The sequence below is a fragment of the Pinus tabuliformis genome, chromosome 6 (assembly GCF_031772625.1).
Source record: "Pinus tabuliformis cultivar Carrire ecotype Pingquan chromosome 6, CPIR1, whole genome shotgun sequence".
Lineage (NCBI taxonomy): Eukaryota > Viridiplantae > Streptophyta > Pinopsida > Pinales > Pinaceae > Pinus > Pinus tabuliformis.
Genome location: NC_142292.1, coordinates 545,262,734 through 545,289,415, shown reverse-complemented (window position 1 = coordinate 545,289,415; position 26,682 = coordinate 545,262,734). Strand labels below are relative to the sequence as shown.

The 26,682-nt window shown below is 38.9% G+C and overlaps 1 pseudogene; it reads right to left on the bottom strand.

The window, feature by feature from the left end:
• Positions 1-20,533: 20,533 nt before the first annotated feature.
• Positions 20,534-23,785, bottom strand: LOC149259674 (uncharacterized; annotated as a pseudogene).
• Positions 23,786-26,682: the final 2,897 nt, after the last annotated feature.

Below are 26,682 nucleotides of genomic sequence, written 5' to 3'. Positions count from 1 at the left end.
CTAGAGTGGTTAGGGCTGGCCAATCCCGAATAACTTGTATCCTGGTTGGGTCCACATGTACCTTAGATATTGAACCTGGGTCATACCAAAAGTGAATTTCGCCAAATTTTCACATAATTTGCATTGTCGCAGGGTTTGGAGGACCTCTTGAATATGGTGGAGGTGCTCTTCCCAACTCTGGTTGATGATCAGGATGTCATCCAAATACACTACCATGAATGAGTTGATGAAGGGCTGCAAGATGTCGTCCATCAGCCTCATGAAGGTTGCAGGAGCATTCGTTAACCCGAAGGCATGACTAGGCATTTGAGAAAGCCCTCCTTGGATTTGAAGGCAGTCTTCCACACATTAGAGGGTTTGATTGGTACCTAGTGATAACCGGACTTCAAGTCAATCTTGTTGAAATATTTAGCCCCTTGAGTTGGTCCATAAGGTCATCAATCCATGGGATTGGATACCTATTCCAGACATTGATCTTATTCAGCACTTGATAGTTAATACAGAGTCTCAAGGTCTCATCCTTCTTTTGTACCAACACGATTGGGCTCTCACAAGGTGATGAACTTAGCATGATGTGTCATTTCTGCAAAAACTCCTGAATCTACCTCTTGATTTCATCGTTCTCCATAACAGAGCATTGATAGATTGGCCCATTGGGTACCACTGTACCTGAGGTCAGATTGATGAAGTTCTTGACCTAACAGTGTACGGGTACCCCCGTGGGTGAGGTGACTATGTCCATGTACTCCTCCACGACCTTGTCCATTTGTTGCTACCATGCAAAGGAGCCATGTTTGGAGGCTGTGGATGTGGCCACAATCTTCTTCTTTCCCTGAGGGTGAATCATAAGGAAGATAAATTTCCTGATCTGGGAAATGATCTTACTACATTTCTTCGCAGAGATCAAAGAGATGGCAGTAAACAGTGCTACCTATGATATCCTGTATAACTTATTTCCGAAAGAAATAATAACAGTGTGAGGCTTAAACTCATACATAGCATGATGCTTCCACAATTACGGTTGGCCTAATAATACATCACACACTTCAAGAGGAGCAACATCACACAGTACCTCATCTATGAATTGCTTGATGTTGTAGGGAAGGCAACATTGTTGGGTGACGGGGAGATCTCGTCTTTGGTGAAGCCCCCTGATGGTGTCTGACTACAAGTGTGGTGTTGCCAAAAGGCCCAATTGCTTCATGACCTCTATTGAAATGAGGTTCTTTTGGCTTACGTTGTCGACAATAAACTGCAGCAGAGAACCCTTCACCCACATTTGTGAGTGTAAGAGTCACTCCCCCTCCTCTAGATCTTCGAGCTCAGCCTTTTGGATCTTGATTTTGGAAACAGTGGCACTGGGCTTCACATCACTTCTCTTTGTCATTTCCCTTATTAGGTTCTGACTCAGAGTCAAAACATGATTCTGATTCGGAAGCTTTCAGCTTGGGAACCAACGATTGCTTGGCTCAGCACTCACTTGTGTTATGAGTGGGGCTCTTATGGAACTCACACCATTTCTCTGTATCCTTTGTCTTTGTGGTGTTTTTATTTGCTTGTAGCTTTGACGGGTTATCTTGGGTTGCCCCGCCTTGGCTTTGTCCTTTGTTCTGCAGTTTGGTGTGTGTCTTTCCCTTGCTTCACATTCGCAAATCCCAAGTCTCACTTCTTCTATTTAAATTTCTGCTCGATTTTGATAGCGTATCGATAGGCGGCTCCAAGTGAGGAGATGTCCAGAAACTCCATCTTGTCCAAGATGTACTTGTGTAGACAGTCGCGGTACTTGAGTACCAAATACCGCTCAGAATCCTTGATACCCAACTTCGTGCAAAGGGTATAAAAAATATTTGTGAATTCCAACACATCTTGCTCCCTTACCTGTCACAGCATGGTCCGCTTTATGTATTTATCTTCTTAACTCCCGACAGGGTAATATTGTTCCTTGATGACGTCTCGAAAAGAATTCCAAGTGGATGCGGGTTAAAACAATGAGGGTTCACTCTTATCCTTCTATTCACATAAGGTTTCCCATCAGTCCTTGACATCAAGAGCAACTTTGAGGAGTGCAAAAGTAATTTTTTCCCGATTAGAAAAGTCATGAACTGAAAAATATCCTTCCAACATATTTAACCATCTATCCACGGCATCTGCATCTATCTGGCCTTCAAATAACAATGTAAACTTTGAAACGGGAACTGATATGATTACCCGTTTTTTTGAGGTAGTAAAAAAATCACCCGGTTTTGAAAAACGTTGATTCAAAATACACTCTTTTTTTTTTCGGAGCATATTTTTGACACTTTAAATTTTCTTATGTATCAAATATAAATATTTGTTTTTAAATGTTAGTGATTTTCATGTTGATTTTGAAAGGTGTTCATGTAGCATCAACTCTTTTTTTTAGAGGGTTTATTTTTTACACTTTATATTTTCTAATGTATTAACTGTGGATTTTTTTTTTAATGTTACATTTTTTGACACTTTAAATTTTTTTATGTCAAATTGTTTTTTAAATGTTGATTACTTAAAAATATATATATATATATAAACCAAAAAAAAAACTTGTAAAAAATAAAAAAAATAAAATTGAAAAAATAAATAAACAAATAAATTATTATAAAAACTATAAAAATAAATAAATAAAAATACAACAATTAAAAAAACAAAACAAAACAAACAAACAAACAAACCTGAAAATTAAACCAAAAAAAACAATTTTAAATAATTTAAAAACAAAAATAAAAACAAACAAATTAAATTTAAAAAAACATATATATATATATATATATATATATATATATATATATAAACTTAATTAATTAAAAAATATAGAACATTAATATTAAAATCTTAAAAAAAAATTATTAAAAAAAAATTGGAGGGCAGAGTTGAAATCCGATTCTGGGAATCGGATTTCAGCCCCGCCCAGGGTCACGCCCCCGGGCCCTGCGTAGAGCTGAAGTCCGATTGGGACTTCAGCGCAGCCCTTAAATTTTTTTTTGTTAATAATTTTTTTGTTAATATTTTTTTTTAAATTTAATATTAATGTTCTAAAAAATTTAATTAATTAGGTTTTTTTTTATTTTTTATGTTTTTTTTTTTTAATTTTTAAATATAATTTTAATAGTTTTTTAATTTTTGTTAGTTTGTTTTTATTTTTGTTTTTAAATTATTTAAAATTGTTTTATTTTTTTTTTAGTCTTTTTGTCTAATTTTCTTGTTTTTTTTAAATCAGGCTTGTTTTTAATTTTTAATTTTTTTAGTTTTTTCTTAATAGGTTTTTAAAATTGATGTATTTTTGTTTATTTATTTTTATGGTTTTTATAAAAATAATAAAAATTCAATTTTGTATCATTTACAAAAGAGAGGGAAAAAAAAATAAATAAATAAATAATACATTTTTTATGTTTTTTTTTAACATGTTTTTGTTATTATTTATTTTCTTATATTTTTTTTGGTATAAAATAATTTTGTTTTTCTTTTTTAACATTTTTATGATTGATTTTTTTTTTGTCTTTTTAGGTTAACTTTTTTTTTTTGTCTTTTTTATATATTTGGTTTTTTGGTCATTTTTTTAATTTTCTCTTTTTTTAAATATATATTTTTATTTACTTTTTGTTATTTCTTTTTAACTCTTTCGTTTTTTCATTGTTTTTATTTTTAAATTTATGTTTTCATTATTCTTTTGAAATTTTAATGTTTTTCGGAGTCATAATAAAATCTTTTACGCAAATTTTTCAAAATGTTGAAAATTTATCATGAAGAAAAAGAAAAGAAAAGAAAAAAGAAGAAGATACGTTATTTCAACATCAACACTTTTTGTTTTCAGGGCATTTTTTGCACAATTTTTGCACAAAAAATTGGTTTTCACTACCATTTTTAAAACATGTTGAAAATTTACCCTAAGAAAAAAAAAATGTTATTCCACCATCAACGCTTTTCATTTTCGAGTTTATTTTTCATGTTTTTGGAAGAATTTTTGGCTAGAGTTCTCGTTTTGAGTTTATAGCTCCCGTATCAAAATTTACATTATTAAATATGGGAATTTCAAAGTTGAATTGTACCTTAAAGAGAGTGGCACCTCTAGAGTGGCTGTTGGATAAAGATGTGTCATGTGTGGATAGCCCTAAAAGATCTAAGTGAAGTTATCCATCAGTGTGTTCCTGTGTCGCTCGAGGGCTTCCACAGGCAATATTTTGAAAGGATCTCCTACTCCCTCGTCCTTCTTTTCTTCCACCATGGGAGGTCGTCGGGGTTGCGAGGCTAGTCTTGCAAAGGTTCAACCAGTTCGAGCTCTAACTCCTTATACTCTGACCTCATTGCGAACATGCAAAGAAAAACAGAGGAAGAGCAGACCATGCAGATACCACTGATTCAGACTTATACAGGAATGCAACAGAATACAGATACAAACATAAACACCGAGATGCAGTAGAAATAAAACTTCACTTCATTAATATCAAAGAACTGAAATATGCTTACATACAAAATGGAAATAAACTAGCTCGAACAATGGTAGCTTATCTCTGAGAAGAGATGTGGTGGCTACATGCCTTTGAACTGTGTTGTAATGAGGCTCAAGGGCCTTTCTATTATTGAACAATAAGGGAAAACCATAAGCAACCAAAACCCTAACCCCAGGAAAATGAATGCCAAGAGTTTTTGGGCCCCATTAGGGTTAGTTGGGCAGCCAACTTCCCAAGGTCATAACTTGGTCATATGATCTCCGTTTGGCATGTAAGACACCTCATTGAAAAGATCTCTCTGAGTACAATAGGATTTGCCACAAGCCCTTGCCTATGGCTATGGGCTTGTTTCAAACCTCAAAAAACGTTGTTTAGGGGGTCAAAACAACTCCAAAAGTTCAGGACCTGAGAAACTGTTAAAAATAGTAAATGCTACTATAATCAAGGAAATGGATTAAACTCACTAGAGATCTAGGTGAAATAGGCGAGTGGATACCAATATCCACCTAGATCACTAAATGAGCCAAAATCCCACAGGAATGAACTAAAATTCACCTCAAGACTAGAAGAGAAGTTCTAAATTGAATTAGGATGGAGCAAAGCAAGAATCCTCAAAGACTAAACCAAATCCAAGTGCAATTGTTGAACTTACCGCACCACATTAAATGTCAAGTGTGTGAGGGTACCACAGAAGTTATGCTCCTTGAATGCAATGTTCCAAGATTAAATCACCCATGCCATTTTATGTGCCATTTGTCTTTTATGTAAAACAAATACATAACTATGATTTGAAACTCAAGGGATGGATGAAGTTGACACCAAACTCTTAGTTCTTAAGGCTCTATAATCCAAATGAGAGCCCCATGTTGGCCAATTGATTTGTGTTTGTTGATTTCTCTTGGGATGTGATAATATTCAGTATTTTCAAATCTACGAACTTCCTTCATATTCACTAAAAAATTCTTGTGAGTTTACCATCACTTGAGGAGAAAGTTCTCTGCATCAATTTGGTTGCTTATGCTAAACTCCATATAACAATTAGACTACTAATATAACTTGCATTTGGTAGCGTTAGCCCCTAGAAAAGAACCAATGCATCTACTTAGGTTTTTTTTTTTTCTTTTTTTTTTTTTTTTTTTTTTTTTTTTTTGTGGAAAAAGTCGTAATTTCCATTAATAAAGATGAAAATTACATTTTGCATATGCATAAACATTACTTTGATATGGCATTGCCTGTCCAACCAAAAATGAAGAAACTGTGCATTCCTCCTCGCGGGGAGTTCATAAAAAGCAAAACAACTATAATTTAACTGTCTGTCCTCTTCACAAAGGGGTAAGATAACCGTTAACTAATTACAAAAATCTCAAAAATGATTATCAACAAAAACTATGTAAGAATTGTTCCATTCCAGTGCTGCTGTCATAGTGCTTCAGGGTCTACAAAAGGCCTGTGATAGTGCTGGTACACGACCCCATCCAGATCTTCGCAAATCATCCAAGAGTTGTCGTCCCTGATCGCTGCTTCTTTGGATAGGAAGTCAACAGAGGTGTTCCGCTCCCTATAAATGTGATGACAAATGAATGAGTCAAAAAACAGGACAAGTCTATGTATCTCATCCAGTATATGCCTCAATGTGTAAGCAGAACATGTATGTTTTTTGTTGATCCAATTTATAACCAATTTTGAGTCACCATATAGTTGCAGGTTTGTGCATTGTTTTTGTAAAGCAAAAAGGATGATGTTTTTTGCAGAAACAAGCTCGGCATAATTATTGGTTCCCCTACCTAAACCCATTTGTATTTTGAATGAATGGGTTTCGAATAAATGAAGGATCGCTCCCCCGCCACAGCCCGTCTCCTGAGTTGAACCATCGAAATAAGCCCAAGGGATGGATTTGTTGATAACCTCTGTCTCAACAATCCTTGTCTGGTTTGTATGGGACTCTTCGGGGATCATGTGATAGTTTGCTATGATTCTGTTATGTATGGAGGGCCAGTGGGGAAACTTCTGCGTGAAAATAATCTCGTTCCTTGCTATCCATAGCTCCCAGCAGATTAACAGAGGTAGGTTCCTTTCCTTCCCAGATGTGTCCCTCCACCAAGTGTTCCATGCCTCCTTGACTATTGTCCCATGCCATCTGGTCCGAATGGAGAGTGATGTCAGGATGCCATTCCAAAGATCTTGAGCCAATGGGCACCCTAGGAAGAGGTGTTTTGTGTCCTCATTGTTGCTTCTGCATAGGTGGCACCAGAACGGTCCTGCAAAGGATCGCTTCATGATATTTGCCCCTGTAGGAACCTTGTTTTTTAGAATGGACCACAGGAGCAGTTTTGATCGGGGGGCAGCTTTGAGTTTCCAAAGAAGGTTCCATCTTATCTCGGATTCTGGTGGCTTGAAGGGTTCCATTAGAACCAAGTATCCGAACTTGGGTGCATAGTAACCGTGTTTTGCAAGAGCCCAGATGAGCTCATCTTCCCCCTCCATGATCCTGATGTGTGCCTCCGTTAGCGTTGTAATGAAGCAACTCCAAACTTGTTGCCACTGAGGGGGAATGTTTAGGGTTGCTCCCAATTTCCAGGCCTGTTGTGCTAAAGTGGAACGCTCATTGTCTGCAATATGACTGAGATATAGGATCCCCTGATCTGCAAGATGGATTCTCAGCTCCTCGGGGAGCTTGTGAACATTTCCACAACCCACCCATGGGTCCACACCCAGGCGCACTTGAGAGCCCGTTCTAATTCTCCAGGTTAATCCATTCCTTATCAGATCCTTTGCTTTGATGACTGCTTTCCAGATATTGGAAATGTTCCCATTGGTTCGATGGTCTTGACGTATCCAATCCAGGGGGTTTGAGGGGGTTATGTATTTTGAAGTGACAACCTTCGTCCAAAGGTTGTCACTGTTAAGGAGCTGCTAGCCCATTTTTGCCGCTAGCACTTTTGAGAAAAAGTCCAGTCTTTTTATCCCCCAACCCCCCAGCGTTTAGGCAGCGCCAAAGTCTCCCATCTTGTCCAGGCAAAGATTCGGCCTATCTGGTTCCCTTTCCACAAAAATCTGCAGCATATTTTCTGAAGCCGGTCCAGGATGCCTCTGGGAATCCAGGCTAGGGTCATCCAATAAATAGGGGTTGCTTCTAAAACCGCTTTGATCAGGATTAGTCTGCCGGCTTTGGACAGATATTTGTGGTACCAAATATTCAGCCGCTTTTTCACCTTTTTGATGAGCCAGATCCAGTTTGTAATTTTGTAACCAAATGGCTTCAGACGATACCCCAGATACCTCAAGCCTTCTTCAAACGGGAGGGTGACAAAGGGAAACCTCCTGAGTGCGAACAGAAACTCGTTTTGTGAACATCCAAGCACAGACAATGTAGATTTTGAGTCATTTAAGACCATTCCAGTGGCTTTTTGAAAAATGCCCATGACTTGGAAGAGAGATGTGAGGTCTCCCAAACTACCATCGAGAAAGATGAGGACATCATCCACAAAAAACAAGTGAGTCAAGAACAGGGAATCAGAAGCTTTGATACCCTTAAGGCACCCATGTCTATGCTCTTCATGAATAAATCTGCTGAGGCCTTCCATGACTAGGAGAAACAGGAGCGGAGACAGGGGGCATCCTTGTCTAAGGCCCCTTTCTACATGAAAGAGAGGGGAGGCCGAGCCATTTATTAGCACACAGTAGGGAACATCGGTTATGCAGCTCATGATCCATTTGATAAAGGAAAAGGGGAATCCGATGTGAGTGAGGAGCAGGCGGAGGTAGAGCCAATTGACCCTATCAAAAGCTTTAGAGAGGTCAATCTTTAGGATCATGCCTTTCAATTTCTGGTGCTGGACAATATGGAGGAGTTCCTGAGCAGTTCCTATGGCCTCATGAATTTGTCGATTATGCAGGAAGGCAAATTGTTCTTGAGAGATGTGGAGGGATAGGATCGGCTTCAAGCGATTAGCAATGATTTTGGCTATAATTTTGTAAATGCAGTTGCAGAGGGATATGGGTTTGAAGCCATCAAAGGAGGAGGGCTTGTCCGATTTAGGGATGAGGGCAATGAAAGTAGCTTTTAGGCTGCAAGGGATCCTCCCTCTCTTTCTGCTGTCCTCGATGATTTGAAGGAGGTCCGCCCCCAACACCTCAAAGAAAGTCACATAGAATTCTACGGTCCATCCATCCAGCCCCAGGCTCTTTTCTTTCTTTAACATTTTTAAAGTATCTTCCAGCTCTCTCATAGATACTTCTCCCTCTAAATCCAGTTCCATCTCCTGCTCAACAAACCTCAGGAAAAGCTGCACCATTTTCATCACTTCTGCCAGGGAGGCATAGGGGGGTGACTTAAAGATATTTTGAAAGTGCGAGCATGCTAAGGCGGCCAACTCTCTGAAGGATTGTACAAACCTCCCCTCTGAATCCTTAAGCTCCCAGATGGTGTTTATGGCCTTTCTGCCATTCGCATGCTTATGGAAGAATTTAGTGTTGTCGTCCCCCTCCTTTAACCAGATAGCCCTGCTACGAAGCCTCCAGTTCGCTTCTCTATTTTTCAGTATTTGTGTTCTCTTTTGAAGCGAGGCAGAATATGTATCTCTTTGTTCCTGGGTCCTCAGGACACCACCAGTGTCCTCCTCAAATAAAAGAATAGTCTTCTCTGCCTCCTGGAGGGTTAGTTCATCCTTCTCCTTTTTCTTCTGAGCCCAAGACTTGGATAAGTTCTTCAGCTCCTTCATATTGTTGAGGAAATTCTGAGTTATGTCCCTCAATGTCCCAGGAGGGTGAGCCTTCCAGAAATCCTTCACAAGCTTGATATAATCCAGATCTTGCAGCCAGGTAGAATTGAACTTGTAAGGGGCCTTTGGCTTACTAATGACATCCTGCATTTCTAGGTATATAGGTCGGTGGTCCGACAGCCCGCCCGAGCTTACCCATTGTCTAATGCAGAGTCCTCCATTGATCAGGCCTTCTTTAGTGAGGAAGCGATCAAGTCTTCTAGCCAGACTTGCTTCCCCCACTCTGTTATTCCTCCAAGTAGGCTGCTTTTTTGCTGAAGGGACATCAATGAAGTTGTGGGATTCCAGGAGGTTCTCAAAGAGACCCGACATAGGGTCCACCTGTGCATGATTTCCCCAGGATTCTGAATATCCCAGAGAGAAATTGAGGTCTCCCCCAATGATGATATTATCTTGAAGGAGGGACGAGTTGAGGAGAGGTCTCCAGAAAGCCATCCTATCCTGGCATGGCCCATACACATTGAGAATCCTGTACTCTGATTCAAGGGTTGGGGAATATATGTCTGCCCCCAGAAAGCCCCGGCCGCCCCCTACACTCAGAGTTTTAATTGTTCTGTTGCAAATGCCAAGGGATAAACCCCCTGATCTACCCGAGGCATCAAGAGAGTAAAAAGACCAACCAGGGAGCCATGAGGAAAGAAGGGAGGATACAACAGAAGCAGAGCCAAGGGTTTCTTGGAGGAAAATGATGTCGACCTGCTCAGAGGCAAAAAGGCACTTGAGGGCTAGTTTTTTGTCAGGGCTAGCCACCCCACGACAATTAAAAGAGAGGAGCTTCATGGAGGGGGGAGGAGAGGGGCATGCTCTGCTCTAAGAGCCCAGTTCAAAGTCTTCTGTTTACTAGAAGCAACATCCTCCCCAACCTGATGCATAGCTTTGGAGAGGTGGGAGGGTCAACCTCTAGATTTGGGAGGGGGGGGAGGACAAGACCTCAAAGCCTATAGTATCTAAGCCTTGTGAGCGCATCCGGGAGCGGAGGGGGTAACGAGGTTAAGGGTTATCAGGGTCAGGGAAAGGGCAAAGGGATGCCTCTGAGAGAGAAGGCTGAGGAAAGGAGAAAATGGGAGGGGGGGGGCAATGGCGCAATGCTGGATCATAGGGTTCAGGTGTGAGGGCCAGGGGGGGAACCACAGGGGCGCGTAAGGGGTAATCCGAGGGATCAAATGAAACAGACTGCCTAGTAGACGGCATAACAAAAGCAACATTGGAAGAAAAATCAGAGGAGAGGGGGAGAGAAGACATACCCGTGGTGTGAGCGTCCCCTATGGCCACCCGTGCTCTGGTTAGAGGCGGAGAGGGAGGCCGGAGAGGAGCCTTTCCACGCTTCTTCCTTTGGTCCTTCTCGTGAATCTTATCCACCTCGGTCTGCTCCGAAGGACTCGGATTTTCTTTTTCAGTGGCCAGATGAGGTTCCTCCCGTGGAGAACGAGCTTCCTCAATTATTCCCATTGGTTGTTGCCCACGCTTATTGACCAGAGGGCAGTCCTTGTACACGTGCCCCACTTTGTGGCAGCGGTGGCATCTATAAGGAATGCCCTCATAATCCAGAGGCTGCTTCCGAGTAAAGGACCTCCATTGAATCGTTATGAATTCTTGCAGTCCTCCTCGAGTATCCATGTGAACCAGAATCCTGGCGAAGGCCATCTTTCTCGTGGATAGGTATGACTTGTTTGATTCCATATAAGAGCCAATGGAATTCCCAATTCGCCTGAATATGTCCTCCGACCAAAAATGTAAAGGGAGGCCGGGTAATCTTACCCAGATCGGCCCGACTCCGAGTTGCTCCGTGTCCGGATCGAAAAGAGGGGACCATCGTTTCAGCAGGACCGGGGCGTGTTCGAAATGCCAATACGACGAGAGAACCCAGTTCGTGAGGTCAGGCCTAGAGAATCTGAGAGCAAACCAACCCTTTATGAACGTTTGCACAGTGGGCAGATCCGCCAGCTAATTCCCCTAGATCTCCAAAACCCATGATTTCAGACGGGCCGTTGTGTAGCTATGACCACTTACTCTGCCAACCAGGACTCTATCAGCAAAATCCATAGTCTCTCCCAGCCGTATGTCTTCCTCCAATCTGAGGAATGTGTCCACTTCCTTTGTTCTAAAACACCATGTCTTCTTGGTGGTCCTGTCCTCAGCTGCAGGATTCCCACGACCTTCTGAAGCGTGCTCTTGGACGGGGGGATTCACCTCGAGGGGTGGGGAGGGGGGGGGGGGGGGGGGGGAGAAGAAACTACGGGGAGACTTTCCGCAAGGGGGGGATGCCAGTGAAACTGCCAGAGGGGAGGGGGGAAGAGCACGGTGGGTGCAGCGGAGTCGAGGATGTCGGGGGGGCACGGGGGGAGGGAGGGTTTACGGAAAAACCGGGATGAGAAAACTAACCAGGGGCTGGGGATGGAGGGTTAGGGTTTAGGCAACCCGTAGCAAAACCTAGGGACGCCGGGGACGGCGGGGGAGATGTGAGCGACGGCCAGGTAGGAGGGTCATCCAGCAAGATAATCTGGTGGTCCGATGGTCCAGAGAGCGTGGGGAGTCCTGTGATGGTCTCATGTAGGTCCTCGCCAAAAGAGATGGACCCCAACTTAGCTGGTCTCGAGGTCACCCAGATAGCGTCTTCCGCTATTTCTTCCTCTGAATAATCAACCATTTCTAGATCCATCGTTGTCCGGGTGAGGTAAACGCCAGCTGCCTTGGTAACTACCAGAGGAAGGAACGGCCCGTCGACAGTGTTCAATGAGGGAGGCCAGAGGTTAGCCAGCAGTATCGAAGAGCGGGAAAACGCGAACAAGTAAATGAAACAGAGTAAAAATCCCAAAACTGCCCATGGTAAAAGGTAAAAAGACTGCACGTGCAATGATGGGGACGTGTATGCTCCTAGTACAAACAGTTGCGTCCTTCTGTTGCGTCCACGCATCTGCTAGCCATGATCGCCTGCTAAACGATCCTGCGCCTCCATCCTTCTGAACCGCGTTTCTCTTGGAAGGTCTTTTGATTCTCCACTCTACTTAGTTATTTGACACTCTACCCAAATCCTATTCAAATGTATTTTCTTGATTTCTCTTTAACTAATAAATATAGCTTACCTTTATAATGAATATAGCTTACATTTATAAATAAAAGACCCTGATTTTAAATTAAGGCACATCCACCATATACATTTACAATATTTCCCACCCTTTACATGAGAATAACAAACCTAAAGTTTACAGTGCCTAAATCATAACTTAACAACCACATAATTTTAACTAAATTTTAAAAACCACATAATTCTAACTAAATTTTAAAATCAACCTTTAATATATATAACTTTGATATCAATCTTTCGGATTAATCACATCGCTAAAATTAATCCAAAAGACTGATATCAACATTACTCACATCGCTAAGATTAATCCAAAAAACTGATATCAACATTACGGATCACCAAAATCTTAAATCTAACATATAACTTATTTTTAAAATTTCAACATTTTTAAAACTATAACTTAAAAATCAATAATACAACATGAACTTCAAAAATATATTAAATATAAAAATTAATAATAATGATTTAAAACAACCCAAATAAAACCCAACTGCCCACCATTCAACTAACTACCCACTATTCCTTCACCCTTTTGATATATACATATATATAACAGCCTTAACCTCATCCCGCTCCTCCGCTTTTCCCGCCCCTATTATAATCCCTCCGTAAGTTGCGGGGAGGCTTTTTCTAATATTTATTTATATTTTGTTTTTTATTTGAAGTTTTGGTTTTTGTGTTTTAAATTTACTTTTTATTTGTTTTATATGTTTTTTTTTTGTTTTTTTAATATTTATTTTATGATGTTTTATTTGTTTTATATTTCTTAAAATGTTTATATGATTTTTATTTGTTATACATTTCTTAAATGTGTTTTTCTTAAGTTGGTTTCTACGAGTTTTTTAAATTATATATTTTTGTTTTTTTGGAATATATAAAAGAAAGGAGAAAATTAAAATAAGGTATTTTTTTTTTTAAAATTAATATTTATTTTATAATGTTTTATTGGTTCTATATTTCTTAAAATGTTTATATATTTTTTTTATTTGTTCTATATTTTTTAAATGTGTTTTTCTTAAATGGGTTTCTACTAGTTTTTTAAATTATATATTTTTGTTTTTTTGGAATATATAAAAGAAAAGGGAAAATTAAAATAAGTATTTTTTATATTATTATTAATTATTTTAAGATATATAAATTTTTAGTATTTTTAATGATTTATATTTTATTTATATCAGTGAAAATTATTCCAAAATTTTTGTAATTTTAAGTTAAAAATGATAGTATATTTGTTTAATTTAGATGATTTAATATTTTGATTTTAGTAGAATAAGTGGTTAATTTCATGCTTTTAAAGAAATTGTAATTTTTAACCTTTGAAAAAAAAATATTAATTGTAGCATTTTTTCTTATTTAATGGTTGGTTTTAACTTTTAATTGTACAAGTCTCAGTTTTTAAGCATATTTTCCAATAAGTAATTTCAACTCGTTCCAAAAAAAAAAGTTGTCATATGTAGTGCCACTCTTTTATTTAGAAGTTCATTACAAGGTTTTCATTGCCATAGTGCTAACTGGTAAAGCTATGTTTGAAATAGGTAATTTTAGTGTTACCACTTTCAATTTGTGAATTCATTTGAAGGTTTTGGTTGGTATTGTACCAATATTTAAAGTTACAATTTCAAACAATTTGTAAGCCAAAAAAAATGAGTGTTACCAAGAGAATCACTTTTCGATTTAGGGGATGATTTTAATATTTTTATTAACAACATAATGGATCATGGTTTTGCACCAATTTTTGGAATGGGGTAAAAACAACCATTAAATGTGACCTCTCAAAAAATTAAAGGGTTGAGAATTCTCATCAAATTAGTAACTATGTTACATATGGTGTGGATTTGATGTGGTTTTTGTTGTGGTCAAAAGATTTTCCAAAACACATTTAAACTTGTAGGAATACTAATAATGCAAGCTATTATGTGGAGTTATTCCTAAAGAAGATTGTGTAGATTCATGAGGACATACACTCTTTTTGAGTAATTTTTTGTAAATGTGAAGCAAGATGGGAATGAGATTACAATGTGTTTCATAATATTGTCTTTGGGTAAATGGTTAGATGCGGATATTAAATCAAAGATTGAGAAATCCACTAACATGATAGGTTAGAAGCAAACTAAAGTAGTGGCATCAAGAAAATCTTTATTAACATTTCAATGAATAGGTCAACATAATTTACTAAATTTTCATATAGTGGAAGTGAGGAATCTGAAAGATGTCAGAAAAAACCAGATTGATTTCCTAGTTGAGATGAAGAGGAGTAGCAACACAAAGGATTTTAAAAGAAAAAAAGGAGCATATATAACCATGGGTTCAAGAAAATTCATAGGAAAACACTATGAGAAATAAGGAGATCACAAATGCCCATTGAATGATTCAAAACATTTGAATTTGAAGACCAAGTGATGGTAGAAACGAGGAAAGAGTGCTATCATGTAGGCATGCACAAAAAATCGAATCTAAGATATGGTGATGCAAAATTCAATGAAATTTTTGCATAAAAGTATATTAAGTTTTTCTTTATTTTGGTTTGCTAACCTACAAGGGGATTTGAATCGATGATCTTTTCGCAAGGAGTGCTTTAATAGTACACCCATTCACCATCAATTCAAAGCCCATGGGCCAAAGTCTATTTTCTATGTTGTTGAGTTGTGTTCGTACAAGGTCGAAGAGATCATCAAAAATAAAGATAAAGATAATTATATGAAATAGATGCCAAGAAAGAATATAAAAGAAATATAATCCAAATGAAGAGAATGAAATGGATTTTCCAAGGCAAAGTACTTGAATTTTAATCCTTTGTACTAGAAGTTGTATAAGAAAGTGCAATTTGAAAAATGTAGGATTACAAGCAAGATTCAATGAATTGAAAATATAATCCAAGTGAAAAACAATGAATGGATTTTCAAGGCAAAGTACTCGAAGTAACATAAAAAAGGGCAATTTGAGAGACATGGAGTTAATGTGATGATGTACCAAGATTCTTTTCCATGGGAAGTTGATTTAGGACCATCTAAAAAGGTTTCTAAGTATAAGCACATAAAGTGCATGCCAAGAAGTGAAATGATATTATAAAGGAAGTGGAGAGTTAAGTTAGGGAGGATTGGTAAGATTGTGATAAAGTATGTCAATGTAGATATAAGTAGGAGTAGCAAATAATTTGCAGATTACAATAAAGAAAAATGTTCTCCAGACATGTTGGAGGTAGATTTAAAAGTGAGGTAGACAAGAGATGAAAATTGGAGCAAATAAGAAAATTCTTGGGAGCATAGGATGCAATGCATGCATGCATGTTGATATACAAAAAAATTCTTGGAGACCATAAAGCATGGAAGAACACAAAAAAATAGATGGAAAGATCAAAGCACATGAGACAAGCACAAGTAAGAACTAAGCATAGAAAGAAAGTGGAATATATATGATCAAAACTGTGTTGCCAATAAGGAACATGAAGTGGCATTTAGATAGCCAACTAGATTGTAAAATGTTAAAAAAAAAATTATAGTCAGCATTAGGATGGGAGCCAAATTAGTAGAGCCAAGGATAGCGATCAATCAAGAGAACGGTGGAGTGCTAAAGAGTAGGATAGCTTCCAAGTGATTGTAATGTTCTAATTGTGTATTATATTTTCCAATGTTAATAAAAGGTACAGTTTTTCCTTGAGATTGTGTATTTGATTATGAATGTGTGACTCTTAGTTATACTATGTGACCATGTAACTTTCAAGACACTCCAAAGAAAAGCAGGTGGATTTTAGCACCCCACACCCAAACTCTATCAATGGCGGAAAAGAAAAAATCTAAATAACTCTACAACATACTAATTTAGTTAAACAATATTTGAACATACCTAACATCAATGTAAAACAACTGACCAATCCCTAGTAACCTTGGAAATATTGTGAATATTGTTATTCCCTTATTAACAATCATGTAAAATAAATAATTGTAGAATGTCAATCCTTAATAAATTGATCTATTAAAAATAGATACTTGCACCACCACATCCAAGGTGATAATGTTATAACTCACATTCCTATGGAAAGAAAGTTTAATCCTTTGTTTACAATAATTGGCATTATTGTTTACAATATTTTTTATTTTACAAATTGTAACACAACTAAAAAATGTTTCAAAGAATTTGCTGTATTTCTTCTCATATCACAGAGTACTTGTGAGACTTGATTTGCAGCTGCATATCACATATTACTTGTGCAACTTGATTTGCAGCAGCATAAAAACCTCGGTATGTAATAAAACTTACATCAACGAAGCCCTTTTTGCCCTTCCTCAGTCAGTCAACTCAATCAGTATTATTATCCCACTAAATTCACTGTTTTCCAAAACTACCATTACGAGTTTATTTGCATAATTTTCTCCGCTTTGAATAGAGTTGAAGAATTTCATAATTAGTCAAAATATGCTGCACAATAAATTAGAGTATAAAATTCCTCTATGAAGAACCATACTATTTTACTTTATTTGCATAAGCTTTTTCTCGGTCAAATATGCTGCACCATAGATTAGTGTATAAAAATCTTTCATGTCCATTGAAGTGCTGAGGCAACAAATAATTATAAAGTAACAATAATCTCATCGTTAAATTGGCTGGACCAAAAACGACTGGGAGTAAGTGCTAGTTGTCAATTGACCGGCCAAAAAAGAAATCATCACTCCAACGACACATTTCCACTACAAAATTTAAATATGTTCGCATCAGAAGCATTTCCTGGAAGCAATATTCAATTTGTCGAGTAATGATTCCCAATCTTGAAAACTACTAGTGAAACCACAGGGTGGGGTATTAAGAAATGCCAAATTAACAATGATCATAGAAATCAAAACTGTATATATACGGAGCCAGTCAACCTAAGAAGGCAGCCAATGGTAGCTATGCTTGGAAGAGATTGCCCATGATAGATCATGAGTTGAATGAGATGGATGTTAAATCAATTTTTGTATGTTCACAGAACTAGTACTTTGAAAGCTATCAACAGTAATAGCCACAAACAGGTCATGTAGGTTACATTATCTTATCTTCGAAATATGCCAAATTCGTGCAACTAATCCAGAAGTTATATTCGGTACCTAACTCAAGCAATATCTGGAGAAATTTTGAAGCTAGACAAAGTTGGATATTTTGAAACTCAACGGGTATTGAAGAATCCAAACTTCTGAGAAAATACTTCTGGTTAATCACATTTTAATTAACCATTTTAATTTTTGTGGTTAATCACATTTTAATTTTTGTTGTCAACGTGTTTCGAATCACTAAGTATGGTTCATCATTAAAATTTAGGTGAAAGTACTGATCCAACACAACCATTTACTGGAAGTATTCTCTCATAACATTATGAATCTGAAGTATTCTCTCTTAAACATTATGAATCACAGAAGTTTGCATTCTGAAATCCATTCTTCACAGAAGTTTGCATTCTGAAATCCATTCTTCGTTTATTTTTCAAATTAACTAGTGATAGGTTTAATTAATTCAACATTGACGGAGGCAAGAATCCCCAGATAATATCAGATTATATATATTAAGCCCATTAACCAGGAATTTCCAGGGGAATGCCAATGATATAGTCAGCATTGCTCAGGTAGCAGTCAATTGCTTCTGCTCATAATAAGGATATTTTAGTCACTGCAAATATATCTTTCTTCAAATGTGAAACTGAACCCCTCATTTCCCAACGTACTTGAACACGTCAATTTTGAAAGCCAATTATGTGGGAATCAATATCATTGGGTTTTGCTGAATTGAACTAATAATTGACTTAATTTCGTTTAACGCTGATTAAGATGGTAGATCAACAGCCATCTGACTTTACCAACGAAAATAACATAAGTTCTAAAGACATTTTCCAAATTACCATAAACTTCTATTCAAAGGGCTTGTCCAAAAGTCCAGTACTGAAAGAATGTATTCATAGAGTAGATTTATCAACATATTATGCGTAGTTTTATATTAACTGCCCCCTATGTTTTTGTTCTGAGGCATTTGGTTGATCTCTTCAGCTATCATCAGAATGCTCATGAACACCGATATGTCAAATAAGATAAACGAACAAATAAATACAAAATAAATTGGTAAATATTTTTATTTATTCATTTGCTTCCTTTTGTTTACACATCTCTACATTTTTCATCGAGCTGCAGAATCATTCTCTATCTTTCTGATAATCATTCCCTGATGATGGCTGAAGATATCAACCGAATCACGTTAGAACGAAAAAAATACGATGCAGTCGACACAAAAACCATGCACAATAGAGCAAAATCATGTTAAAATTCGAATATGTAAAGAATGTCTGCATAGGCAAATCGGCACATCCTACGAAGGAATGAGAGAATGCATTGAATGAACCACCTATCACAAAGCACCCAATACCAAAAACATCTTGTTCTGAGAAAGGTTTATTTCAAAATGCTAATGGGTATGGAATGTCTGCGTAAGCAAGATGAGAACATCATACAGAATGTACACAATGTGCAAGACAGACTTTCCGCAAGCCATCTTGGGTCTTTCGTGGGTAAATTCTTGGGTCAATTTAATCTAATATTTGGTAAGAATTTGTTGGATTTGCATATTTCAGCAAGTGTCCCTGGTTTTAACAAGGCACTAAATCTAATTATACATTCAAAACTACAATTTAAATAATGAAAAATTATAATTTCACCAAGAATGGATGGTATCATCAGAGATTCTAATGAAACAAAAACATAAAACAGTTAGATGACCCAATAACATAAAACAGTTAGATGACCCAATTTCAAAATGGATATGTATTTGCCTGCATCAGGTACTAGAGTGTATTCAAGTGCAAGAAAGGCCTTCAGCAAATCTTTGCATGCTTTCTCCATATGCAAAGGGCGCCTATAATGGCAAATGGCACAAGGGACACCGCTAAATCAGCAAACAAAACTAATACAATCCACTGCTTTTCACAGATGTACGGCATTTGCATTTGTATCACCCAAGTTATTTCATTTCATCTACTTCATTGGTCAATAGGGTAGAGCTCAAAATTTCTCCTCGAAACAATAAATTATTTGAGGAGCTGCTTTTACTTCACTTTCATTATCCCTCCCAGTTTTTCACGGTTATACGAAACATCACCAGGTGGTGATCCGCATTCTCCTTCCTAAATGAAAGGAATGATTACTGTCCTTAAGTATGTCTAAGATGTGGCTCTAAACTTATAAATTAAGTGGGTTATAGTATCAACAATAGAATTTCTCGCTATCCTTCTGTGAATATGTGGGTTGACTTCAAATCATATAAAAGCAAGGTTGATGGAGAAAACACAAAATTTCTGAATTTAGAATAACTGCACCATTGAGACCAGTTTGAAGAAAATGAAGTTGTCCAAGAAACAGCTCCCAGATCCGAAAAAAAAATGCCAATTTTTCAAGAAACGTAACATAGCAAAACCATTGATAATTTGAATAAAAGTCGCAATCTTCACTTTTATATTTAGAGCACTAGAGTTGTTTTCAGCCATTAAGGATCTACCATATGGTTTTGGTTTAACCAAAGCATGATGTGGAACTCTGGGTTTGCCAGAAGTTTTTGGGCATGAACTGCTGCTGAGTTTGGTGTTCTCTTTGTCCCTCCATTGAAAAGAGGTCCTTTTTCAGGATAAATGGAACATCCCAGAGACGTGAAGGATTTAATAAATGGAATATCCATTCCATTGGGGAGATTGGAGGTCTTAATATTAAGTGAAAACGTGGACTCTATTGGGGTCAAATGCTTGCCCCTTCTTGCCTTTTTATTGGTGGGATACTTTTGTAACGGCAATTTGGCTTCATAACGTATAATTCTCGAGGTATTTTTTTAAGTTGTGAAATATCTAATGCATTTTCAACAAGCCAGTCCGGTTCAACTGTTCAACTCGTATGGATGGTTAAATTCAACTATGCCAATCTTCCCTTCATTGCTTTTAACTATTGAATCATCTTTACCATTCTTTTTTGGCTGGAAGATGAGAAAAGCTGGCATCATAAGCCTTCATAAAGAATGTATCCCACTGCTACTCTGTTTGCCTCAACGAAATTTGCAGTCTGGGTGCTACTTAATAGGAGCTTACAATCAACATGGCTTCTCAAAACACCAGTACTTCTGAAAATTCTGATGATAAAGATATAGCATATCTCGGACAAGCAAAGAAATTGCAAGGCAAGCCAATCAATAGATAGTTTGCAGATTTGAAAGAAAGCATTCAGAGTTGTTATTATTTAAAATAGAAAATTCTGGCTACATAAGGGGTTTCAGGGACATTGCATAAAACAGAGACTTCGATTTTTAGGTAATGGAGGCTTTGCAACACTTGCTCTGCATATATAATTGAAGAGAAACTAGGAAGAACCGAGAGGGGTGAAAAACAAGGAAGAATGAGACGAGAGGCTTTTTCTCAATCCCTTCTTTTCCTAAGCCCTTGATTTAATCCAGGGTTACAGAGTTGTCATGCACCCCCGGCAATGGTAGAGGTCAATCATCCCACCGTTGCCTGCTGCCTACAAGAAATAATTGGTCTACCCAGCTAAAAATTGTTTGCCAAGGGATGCATGACATGTGCTAGAACTAAAATTACTGAAGCAAAGAGGGAGGAGAAAAATTACAGACATATTCACATGATCATGATATAACCTTTATTTACAGTCACAATGTGTATGTATGTACACAAAGCATAATTTGATTTCCATCCTAGATGCAGCAAATGTTCTATGTATACTGAATAATCAATTGGCACTATACAAGGGATTGCCAGATTCTTAGAGACTAGCAACAGCACCAGGCTGAGACGGTGAGGAGGGGCCAATTTTGCCATGCCAAAGAGAGGAAACCCGAGGATTCATCTAGAGAATACGCTTCACAATAATTATAGAGAAGAATTCGAGCTTGGCTCCTTGCATAATGACTTAAATTGGTAAATTTGAATCCCGCTGATTCCATCAGAATACGCCACTGATCCCTTCCTTCCAGTCTGATTTTTCTTTCGGCTCCCTCAAAAGCTACAATTCCCATTATTTTCTCTGCGAAGAAGAGCTTCTCCACGTTCAGCCGCTCTGCACTATCCCTTGCCATGTTGGGCTCCATAGATTCAAAAAATGCAGAGAAATATTCTAAAGCATTCCGAAATCGAACTTGGAACTGGCAAGCATTTAAGTGAGCTTCATATTCCCCAAGTGTTACGACTTTGGGGGATAGGGCATGAGCTAATTTGAGTATTTTCACTAGGGGTTCAAGGGAATCTCCTAAAAGATTATATAACTGTAACATAAAATTTACTGCAATGCATTCATCTTGCTCAATTTTCAGGGTAGACAATTCCACCTAACTCATATGTTTTGACACTGGACAGAACTCAAACTCTAGGTCAAGCAATTTAGCAAACTCTGTGAGCCTCTTGCCGGTGGCCAGCAAAGAGGAAGTAGGGTTTTGGCCTAGTGTTGGGGCAGGGATACCTGTGATCTTTATTTTGTGGGGTTTGCCGCCTGGCCTCGTTGCGAATGCATGCAATAAAGCTGCCCACTGTACACCCTGCACAATGCCGAAGTCGACTATGTGAATTTTCTCTGCCTTGTCCATCGCCTCCAGGATCGCCTGATTGCCAGTCAACTGAGCAAATTTTGAATATGGGCATGCATCATTCAAGGCCTTGTAGGCCAGGGTTAAATCCTCAAAATATTTAGAGCATTCATCACTAGATTGAAACTGGGGTTTCTGCTCAATGCCTTTGGAGAGACGTTTGGCCAGAGCATCAGCAAAATGAGACGCTATTCTCTGCGTGGTATCCCCGTGGTGCGATGCGATGCTCTGCAAATAGGCAACGGATTGGCCTGCTCTTTCTGGCTCCGTGTCGACAATCTTTGCACAATCCAGCAGCGAATGCAATAAATCAGACCGTTGCCCTTGCATATGCCGATCCAGGGCATCGATTTCGGGCTTAGGGGGATCCTCTTCTCGTTTTCCCTTCAGAGGATCCTGCTGTTGCTGCCCCTGTTGCCGTTTCTGAGGCGGAGTGGAGGGCTCTCGTATCAACTGCTGCTTAGGCGGGCACACGCTCTGGTGCACATTGGGCATCCTATGATGCAGGGTTTGGAACTCATGACCTCCTCCCGCTGCTCCACCATACTGCTCTTGTAAGGCCGCCTTGCCCTTTAGCGAGTTCGTCGACAGAAGCTCGGACGAAGCTGCAGACAGCAGGTCGGCCGAGGGCGACGAGCATAGCAGCTGCTCCGTGGTCGTGTCGGGCGTCCACGATGTAGGGGAAGAGCGCTTGAAGGCCTCGCCCAAGATCCCAAATTCGCTCTGCCATGCAGCAGCGTCCTCAGAAGAATGACGACGGTACCCGCTCCCGCCGTTCGGAAGCTCGGAGCTCTCAGTCGACTCGCAGGGGTTGCTGCTGTCGAAGCACGAAGCTATGGCTGCGTTACCATTGCCGGCAATGGACTCTGGCTGCAAGTCGCTCATTAAGCAGTCCATCCACTCGGTGCAAACATCCGGGCTAACAAAATCATTTCTGTTGCTCACTGGAGACTCGAACCCGAATGTATGCAGCTCTGGCGATCTGAACACCGAGGACCTCAGAGCAGCACTGCTGCCATCACCAACGCCGGGCTCCTTAATGGGAGGCCTCTCTTTCTTTACCAGTGCCTCATGGTGATACAGAGCATTGTCCTTGAAGGCTGGTGCCGGCGGCTCGACTCCCCCCAACAAAGGCATCTGCTTGGCGCCGATGCCATCGTGCAAATGCTGGGTAAAGTCCTGAAACTGTTCCATGGGAGAAAACAGCATGGAGGCTCTGGAAAGGTCCAGAACAGAGTTAGGCTCACTGAGATAAGAATTGGTGGTAGTTGAGCAGAGGTCACCCACAACATCCGTGCAGATCCCAGGGGGGAAACTCATCAGGCCATCATGCTGCCAGGCAGTAGGAGCAGACAACCATGGACTCATATTCATATTCATATTGACACCACCCATGCTCATACTCATATTTCCTCCATTAAAATAGCCACCGGGATTCGGATAAATCTGCTGCTGCTGTTGCTGTTGCTGCTGCACAAGCTGCTGTGCTATTGCCATTAAATTACCATTCTCAGTACACATGTATGCCATTTTTCCCCAAACAGAACCCAACCCAACCCAGCACCACTGGTCGACTGCAAGCAGAAATTCAGTCTCACTAAAGCAGCAAAATCTCAGAGAACTGGAACTAAGAACAGAGAACCTCCATTACTAGAAACACAAGAGAGCAGCGTTATATGGGGGATTGGAGGGGATTGAGCTCTAGTTCGAGTGATTCAACAGAATGAATACTCGGGGGACCTCTACTGCGCTTATTGCAGAGAAAGATAGTAGAGACCGTCCACGACCTGAGCTCTACTGCCCCCGGAAGCATTTCAAGTAGAAAAAGACGAGCCGGACGCCCCCTACAAAAGAAAAAGTTGTGGAGGGCCCAAGGATGATCATGATGCAGAAGAAACGAATGAACGAATGAGAAATATAGGGAGATTTTTTTAATGAAAAAGAAAACAAAAAATATCCACACAATCACTGTGCCCACTAATGAACAAAACCCTAACCCCAACGGGCCCGCGGCCCCGTCCCCCCTCCTCACCCTCTGTCCTTTACGATAAACCCCCATACATACATCCATACATCCATGATGGATGCATGTGTGAATGATGGCCCATGGATCGGTCAAGTCCCCCGCGGCGAAGTTGATGATGGCGACGATGACGTGGCACCAGGACGGGAGGACCCCACGCAAACACCCGGCATCCACTATTTAAAAAAGCAGAAGGGTCGGCGTTCGCCGCCATCCACGTGGGTAGCGGGGCCCACGTCCTCGTAAGGCGCGCCGCTGTAGCCCACGCCGTTCGATGCGCCACGCGACGAGAGAATTGCGGCCTTAAAACAAGTGGGGCACTAATTACGAGGCGGGCCCCGCATGACGAAGCCGGCGTCAGGGTTAGACTCCCATCTGGGCCGTCCGTGGTCCTCATCCGACGAACTTTATCGCCCCGCCCGTCCCGGCCGTTGGGCCGGGGCCGCAACGGACGGCTGGGAAGGGGAGCCGTGGGGCCCATCGCTTTTACGCCACGGTCAAAAAGTCGTCGTAAAAACAACACAATGAGAGCCCCCCACCGTAATTTGCATTCCCGTCCGCTCTTTATGGACGACCGGCCGTCCCGGACAAACGGGGCGCCGGGCCCTCGGAATAGCGCTAAAGCGACTAAAATAGCAATATAATAACAGTAAAGCTAAGGTAGCGAGGACTCTCAAACAGAATAAGCAAAAGCCACAAAGTAAGTTAGCGCCCCATTATTCCAATTTCCTTAGTTTTTTAATTCCCCTCTTTCGGCAGCCTCTAGTTTCTAGATTCCAGGTTCCGATCCCCAAGCAAAATCCTTTTTTGACTTTGGACTTTAGAAATCCTAATGTTTATAGATAAATATTTATCCACCTTACCCCCTCTAGGGCACACACACATCAACCTATGCCCCCCCATAAAATTAAGATTATCCTTTTGCTCTGAATTGACATGCATTTCCTTCTCCCTCTTTTCTCAGTCAAAAGTAGTTTTTTTTCCATTCAATTGCCCCCTCCCATTCCCCTGCAGACATGATTGACAGCTCTCCCAAGACATGCCATGCTTGAAACAGTGAGCAAATGTTCCCAGTTCCAATCCTTATTTTCTTGCTCAATATTCAAGGCCTTCCACCCCAAGTAAAGTGACCTCTCAATCCCTTTGCGGCATTCAAATTTTATCCCATCACGTCTCCCCTTAACTCCCTACCCCACCACACCCCTTTTATTTACAACTCTATTATTATGCAAGTTACTGGAATGATGACAAAACCAATGATAGTGAGTACCTTCCTTACGACCATAGTTTTGGTCTTCTATTCCGGAATCCATCTCCATAGGTTTCAATAATTACACACAAACAAAATTACTACATATTTATCACTCTCATCAAAATGAGAAGAGATTAAGAAAAAACAATTAAATAAACCTAACCATATATATCTCACAAAAGGAAAAACAATTAAATAAACAAAAGCATATATATCTCATAAGGTTATGGTCTTAGTCGTTAAATTTACTTATTCAAAATCAATTAAATAAACATAAGTATATATATCTAATAAGATTATGGTATTCTTGTCTTAGTCGTTAGATCGTATTTTCAAAATCTTACCTAGATTACAGTACATCTTTGTTAATATTGAATATACTCTATGTGAAAATTTATATTCAATTTGAAATTTACGGAAGTGTCTTTAGGATTAATATTTTTTTATAACATTCAATTTTAATTTTATTATTTTATTATTTATTTTAATTAATTATTATAATTATTTTAGTTTATGAGATTTTGGATTGACAATGAGTGGGTGCACTATTAAGACATAAACACTCCTTGTGATAGGTTACTAGTTCAAATTCCTTGTGGATGGTCCCACCTACCTAGCCTATAAAAGAACATTTATAGCATAACTACTTCATTTAGTCACAGTTTAAATCTTCTACATTTTGATTCTTTTTTGGACATATTTTGACATCAATTGAAACAATAAAAATCATGATTTTGCCAAAAAGTGTATTGTTGAATACCCACAAATCATGCTGGAACAAATTTCCCTTTATAAAGCATTTTATTGTGATATGGAGCAAAATTTTAATTAAGTAGATTTTACCAGGCACGCAATAAGTTCTCTATCATTCTCTTCTTATAAGTATATCATATTTTAGAGCTTGGGCCTAGAGTATGCCCTAAAACTGCTTTTGCTTAGCTAAGAGCTCATCTTCCTCCCACGTAAGGAAATAGATTAACGACCCAAGACCCAAAGGCGTCCGGCAAGAGTGAAAATTTGCCCCCTTATGGACCACCAACAGGTAGTTCCAAGTGGTGTGGTTTTCCTTGAATAACAGTGATGAGTCAACCTGCATTCGCGGATAGCAGCCAGTGATGGTTGTCCCCACTACTAGTTTGACAACTAAGTTATGATAAGTTTTCCACTATTTATATATATAATTTTTTATTTTTTATTTTTTATAGTTTTCTCTTTATTGTGTCAAGAGGCACTTTTTACTATTCAATATCCATCTTTTTACTATTCAATATGAGGGATATGTATAATTCCGTTTATATATATAATTTTTTATTTTTTATTTTTTATAGTTTTCTCTTTATTGTGTCAAGAGGCACTTTTTACTATTCAATATCCATCTTTTTACTATTCAATATGAGGGATATGTATAATTCTGTATGTGCTAAACATGTAGTTAGCATATGGCATTTAAAAATATATTAATAAAAGAAAGAAAATTTTCAATATGA